Genomic DNA, 5,680 nt, shown 5'->3' with positions numbered 1-5,680 from the left:
GGATAAGAAAACCCAAAGTCAAAATGAATCAGTAGGTAGGACAAGATACATACGGGAAATGACAGAGAACATACCTTGTAACCGTCGCATGCACGCTGCCGAGCGTCATGCTTCCCGTTCCAGCGGTGACAGCTTCCTGAGACTATGCCTTTGCCACCCCCTTTCAAAGCCTTGAATTGATCACGGCGCGGTCCACTTGAAGATATCAACGCGATTGCCTTGTCCACCTGCCACCGGATGAATTAATCAAACGATTTAATACATGTTGTTAAAAAGATTGATCATAAGATTTGGTGAAGGTTTCTTTTACAGGATGACGAGCGTACCTTACGGACAGCGAGTCGTACATCGACCTCCTTCCATCCACCAGAGGGCATTACTGGGTCCGCTGGTGCTGGCGGAGTTCCCCGAACTGCAACGTCTTCATCTAGGTCTACTCCAGTGCCCTCCTTGTCATCGCTCAGTTCGGCGTGCATCCCATGATCTTCACAATCTGAATCTTCCTCATTTTCAGGAATGACAACCTCGTCTTGACCTTGATTTAAGGTGAAAGTCGGAAGAGAACTGTGAGGGGTTGTAGGTTTGATGTGACCGGCTGCAAGGTCGAGAGACTTCAGACCGTCTTTTACAACCAAGGCAAACTTGTGGGCGATGCATCAAATCTGCATTTTATCGGCATTCCACTTGACGGGTTGCTGAGCCGCTGCAAACTGATCTGCGAGCTCAGAGGCCAATGTCGCATTATTGGATCCTGAATCAGTTGTCTGTGCGTACATGTAAACAAATGAATGATAACAAGTCAGCAAGTGAACAATCCAGGATCGTATTTGGAACAAATTTCCTTTCATACCAAGGAAACACTCATCTTTTTATGTAGTCCGTGCTTAATGAGGAACTTAGCCACAGGACGAGCTAAGAGGTTTCCATAATGATGCCAAGCGATTAATTTGAAAGCCAAGTGGACGCTTTGGAACTTCCAATCGCTATCGATATAAGTTGCTGTGATTCCAATAAAGGCATGGCGCTTTCCTTTGGTTGTCCACACGTCGTGGACCAAAGTGAAGCGACCAGGAATGTTCTAGTGTTTGAGACAAAGAAAAATGTGAATACAAATGAGAACCAAGATAGAGCAAAACCTCTGACCTTTAACATATTGACCACATTACTTTGCATGTCATTGAATATGGTGGTAGCTGCCTGTGCTGCCCATACACTCGAACGAATAGCAGCTGACACGTTAGCCAATCTGAAGGCTGCTCGCAGTGGATGATCGTCCATCCGTGCCCATGGCAACGCGTGTCGAAGGAGCCATATCACCATTACCCCATTCAATGTTTCCTGACAAAATTTCTTTTTTGAAACAAAGTTGTCAAGCGTCGCATTATTTTTCGCGCCTCTAGCAGCAGCAGCCATGCATTTGGGATAAGTAAGTGGCAGATTGGGTAAATCCTTTGAAGCTAGTCGACGGCCTGGACAAACTGGACGTGATTCGGTTCCGTCTCGGTGGCCTTTGAGATTGGACCATCCAGCAGGTCCTTTGGCAAATACTCCAGGACAGTATTTGCACGGATAACCCCTCTTGATCCCGGTCGATTCCTAGTAAGACATATAGCAACAGGTTTATGAATTGTAATCGAGGAAAGTCTTGATAGGGATGGAATTTGTTTACCTCGCCTTTGATGTATTCTGCCTCATGAAAGTATAATTGAACATTTTCGGCGTCCTCCTGATATTGAATTCGGATCCCCTTCGATCGAGTGGAAGTTTTTGGTTGATCATGATCATTGTCCTGGTCCACATCAATAACCTCGGGAACAGGTATGTGCTTAGCAAGGCCACACCAATATCGTCAGTAAAATACAATAACAAAAGGAAAGGTAAGAGGATCCAACTAACTTTATTAGTCCGTCCTCGCTTGTGAGAGACAGGGCCTTCTGGGTCCAATTCAACTGATTTCCGGGGTCTTTTACCGTTCTTTGTTTGAGTCTTTGGAGTAGGGGACTGTTGCAAACCTAGATCTTGTTGTAGTTCTCCTTTGTTGTGAGAAGATGTGTCCTTGTCCAGATCTCCTTGATTACGAGAAGAAGAAAGATGTGCTGGGTGAGATACAGAGAGAGATAGACGAGAATCTTGCGATGTAGTAATCATATTGGGAGATATAACAGGTACACGTGCTCGTGTGCTTTGACATGATGGGGTAACTGTTGAAGCTGGCAGGCGAAGAAGTGAGCTAGAAGGCGTCGATTGTGTTCCGGACATGATGGAGAGCAGAATTAGGAAACGGAACTGGAATTGGAGGCTAGATATCTATCAAATATAAAATAAGATATAAGAGATGTAGATTAAATATAAATGAATAATAAGAAGGAAAGGTAAGATAATTAGCAATAATGACGATGGAAGTTAGGTAGAATAAAAAAACTGAAGATTCAAGAGGTGGGGAGGAATGATGGAAAGGAATGTGAATGGAACTAGGATACTTGTACTCACCTGGTAGAGTCTAGCCCCTGGCTTGATTGCGTCTGGGTACATTCAATTGGGAGGAATGTGCTGATTGGTAGTATGAGACATGCTTGAGGGATTGTGTTGCCTAATTCGGATGCACCTACTTAAAATCAGCAAGGGGTTTTCATCATTCGACCCCGGTGCTCTCTGCGGTCCTAACCCATAGCGCTGTGTATAGCGCTACATGTGGCAATACACATAGCGCTACATATGGCGCTTGATAACGCTTTGAAGCGCTATACAACTGATCACTACGTTATAACAGGACAGAAATCCTACAACACCACTCGTGATCGACGGATAGCGGGCCAGCAGGCAACTATAAATATAACGCTATGAGTATAGTGTATGGCGCTCCGCTATGTAATATGTAGCACTATTTACAGCGGGCCGGACGGATGTTGATCCCTGCGCGTCAGAGAATCTGTATCCTCAGTAGAAGGATACAATTCCCAGAATTGACGTGGGGCAATATCTACACCGTCTCATGGAAAGCGGTGGTACCGTCGTGCCTTTGGGTACCACCAAACATCTTGTAGATCTTGTGATTCTGATCAATGGTTGGCATCACAAGAGTTATCTCTGATGTGTGATGGATTAGTACCGTCTTTCCATAAAAGATTGTCCAAAAAGCTTTCAAGAGTTAGAGCCTTGTTTGTGAATCTAAAAGGCAATCGAGCCGATCTTGAGTAAGCCAGGTCAAACCTGACCTGGCTAAAGACCCTGACCGTGTCATACCCGTCCCATATTGAGATGAACGGGGTTCATTTCAGGTTGATCATCTTTGGTTTTGAGGTTTCTGACGAGAAGGTTTTTGACCACCTATAAACTCTTTCCGACATCATTGATTCCCATTGCCTCACCTTGCTGACTCTTTACTTTTGATTTCACTCTTGTTCTCTCACTCAGCGCCGTTTTATAACTCTTCCCACTGTGGGAATTCATCTGTCATCATGTGTGCCATAATCATGCGGGCCTTTATTCAAAGGAGCTGCAAGTCATAGAAAATATTATTTCTTGATTTGTTGCGTATATCGCAAAGGAGGTGAGTGCAGTTTGAATTGTTAGATGAAGAGCTTGATACACCTTGCTGATTGGTTTTCTTGAACTTTGCCTATTCATCATTGATTTTCGAACAATTTGACTCTTAGGGAAGAGCACACCATACCCAGTCCCAAAAAGCTGTAGGATAAGCTGTTCTTGGATGTTTATCAAGTATGGATTAGGTGACGGCGGCTTACAGGAACTACCAAGTGAGTACTCATCAGCTATTCCAAAATCAGCGTTGATTTTACTAGCCATCTTGTTTGTTTAGGTATTGTTGAAAAGTTTGATTTGCATTGCATTGTATATCCTCAAGGACTGGCGAGATGCTATGTAGTTTATACCTCATGACTCCTTGTTCATCAAGCTGATGTGAACATTTTTCCTCCTACACACGGATCAATTTTTGCTACCCTGTTGTTTTGGCTGGTATAGGATATAGCAAGCTTCACAGTGGAGCAGCAGGTCATATTATATGTTACCATTTTTATATGATTGAAACAGTTCTCATCAATTATTCTCATGATGAGATTCTGTAGTAAGAAAGATCATTAAGAAATGATAAATAATGCACTTTAGTACTGGGCCTGTTCTTAGTTTTCTTTGACCAGTCAATTGAGCTCTTTTGTTTGTACATATTTTTACTTGATTTACCACTTTTTCAACTGATGAAGACACTATCAGACACAATCAAGTGAAGTGGAATGTGTATATCAATGCATTATAAAACAAGTTGAAATTCTTCTGAAAAAACAATAACAAACAAACCACTTATGTGAGACAAACAATGAGATCATGCAAGGCTAAGATTAAGCCAAAAAGATGAGAAAGGTTCATCAATTGCATGAATTTCAAACTCTTTCTATTTCAAAACTTGAGCAGAAAATATGGCCCAACAAAGATCACATAAGGAAAACAAGACCTACAATAGAACATTTGAAAATAAAAGAATTTGAAGATAGTCAGTAGATCAATTCTAGAATAACAAAAAACAAACAGCAGTAAGGAAAACAAAGATATATATGCTTTGATTCAAAATGGTAATATCCTGAGGGGAAATCATAACTACATCTATAGAGACATGCTAATAAAGATGATATGATAATGAGGCTTTTGGAAGCTTGATCACAAATCAGCCAAGGGTCTTTATTTAAAGTTTCCAGAATTGTATTGTGTTTGAACAGACTTGATCGGATGAAAGCATGGATCAATAGGGCTGAACTCAGGACAGAATGGTGACACCATTAGGCAAACACCTAGATTTAAGCCATTCAAAGGATGTCAGTATGTATGTATCCTCAATTTTTAAACTTTCAAATAAAAAGGAGAACTCAATCTGCACAAAGCTCAACAATCTGACCACCATGATGAAGTGTAGCATCATCCAGTGAGAGAACAAGAGTGAAATCAAAAGTAAAGAGTCAGCAAGGTGAGGCAATGGGAATCAATGACGTCGGAAAGAGTTTATAGGTGGTCAAAAACCTTCTCGTCAGAAACCTCAAAACCAAAGATGATCAACCTGAAATGAACCCCGTTCATCTCAATATGGGAAGGGTAGGACACGGTCAGGGTCTTTAGCCAGGTCAGGTTTGACCTGGCTTACTCGAGATTGGCTCGATTGCCTTTTAGATTTACAAACAAGGCTCTAACTCTTGAAAGCTTTTTGGACAAGCTTTTATGGAAAGACGGTAATTGAGCTGTAAAGATTGATGAAATAATTTTTTTGAAAAAGTTACATCTCTAAAAGCCATTTTACATATGCACATGTAAGCCAAATTTGGTGATATCTTGACTTTGATCCTTTATAACTTTTTCATAACACTTCAGTTACTATTGATTTGAAGGTTGTAGATTACTAAAAAGATGATTCTGCTATGGTTGATACCTTTCACAGCCTGATAAGACAAGCTTTGACATATGTAACTGATGACAAATAGGGGATACAAAGTAGAGAGCCGGGCACGTGCCCGGGCATGTGCCCACAAGTCCAGATCCCAAATTTTGGCTGTAAAATCGGGATCTGGACTTGTGGACACGTAGCCGGGCATGTGCCCGGAAGTCCACATCCTGAATTTTGGCTGTAAAATTGGGATCTCGACTTGTGGGCACATGCCCGGGCACGTGCCCGGCT

Source organism: Melampsora larici-populina, assembly GCF_000204055.1.
Source record: "Melampsora larici-populina 98AG31 unplaced genomic scaffold MELLAscaffold_17, whole genome shotgun sequence".
NCBI classification, from domain to species: Eukaryota; Fungi; Basidiomycota; class Pucciniomycetes; order Pucciniales; family Melampsoraceae; genus Melampsora; species Melampsora laricis-populina.
Note: the sequence above shows the minus strand (reverse complement) of the source record.